This window comes from Poecilia reticulata, linkage group LG22 (assembly GCF_000633615.1).
Source record: "Poecilia reticulata strain Guanapo linkage group LG22, Guppy_female_1.0+MT, whole genome shotgun sequence".
Lineage (NCBI taxonomy): Eukaryota > Metazoa > Chordata > Actinopteri > Cyprinodontiformes > Poeciliidae > Poecilia > Poecilia reticulata.
This window is the reverse complement of record NC_024352.1, coordinates 4,157,033-4,158,290: the sequence shown is the minus strand read 5'-3', so window position 1 is coordinate 4,158,290 and position 1,258 is coordinate 4,157,033.

Here is a 1,258-nt window from a genome sequence, read left to right as displayed (position 1 = left end):
GACCAAACGCCCCCCAAAGGCATCCCAGCGCCCCCCTTTTGTAAAAATGTCAGCCAGCGCCCCCTGCCGTCCTCTGAACGCCCACAGGTGGGCGGTACCACGTTGAGAACTGCTAATCTAGAGCTACCTGTAGCTTAGCTTGAAACTCTGAGACCACACTCATACTACAGTTCAAACAATAAACGAACTGAACAAATCTTAAAATTCAAAGGGACATAATACAAAAATTACCCGCAAGAAAAATGCCAAAACACACAGACTGTTGCATTTAACAACATAGAAATATAGATTTGATTTACTGTCATTGTACAGTAAATTGTACAACGTAGTACMGCTGTTTTAGGACACTTAYAAGCACTCTAAACAGATAAAACTGTTGTGATATGGGAGGGGAAAATGTCTCTGTGGTGGGCAGGATGATGGCAATAAGGCGATGGTGATTCAATGCTGAATTATGGTCATAAAGGTTGATTTTTGGTTAAGCCAGTCAACTAACGTTGAAAGGATGCCATTGAATCAATGTTGCTTTATAGTCAAATTCTAATGATCAACACTAAACTGCACATGCAGTACGCCAACTGGTGTGTTTATTTAGTTCCTGTGTAGTCCGTCTACCCCTTGATTGTTCCCAGCTCTGCCTTGCTTCCCTGTATATTTATACCCATCTGTGTCTCTTGTTCCCTGTTGGGTCCTTGTCTATTGTCATTAGTCTTTCGTCAGTTCCAGTTGCTACCAGTATCAGAGTTATTGCCGTTACTCACCTGTGCTGCCTGGATTTTTGTGAATCGCTACTAAATCATCATTGTCAGATGAAGCCAAAAAATGAGAGACCAAGTACAACACAACTATGTGTCCAAATTCTGAAATAGAATCTGAGCATGAAAGAGATGTCTGCCAGAAAAGAACATCCAGGTACAGTGTTCACTTTGGTAAAGTGCTAACTTTCTCTAGGGTGTCCACAAAGATCACAACAGAACTGTTTCTGTCCAGTGTGGATTCTCATGTGTATGTTTAAACWAGATTTTAYGGTGAATTGTTGTCCACAGATTTCACAACAGAAAAGTTTCTGTCCTGTGTGAAATTTCATGTTTGGTCAAACTAGATTTTTCAGTAAATTTATGTCCACAGAGATCACAAAACAAAGGCTTCTCTCCTGTATGAATTCTTGTGTGTGTGATTTTCCGCTAAACCCACGTCTGCAAAGTTCACAACAGAAAGGCTTCTCTCCTGTGTGAATTCTCATGTGTGTGTTTACATG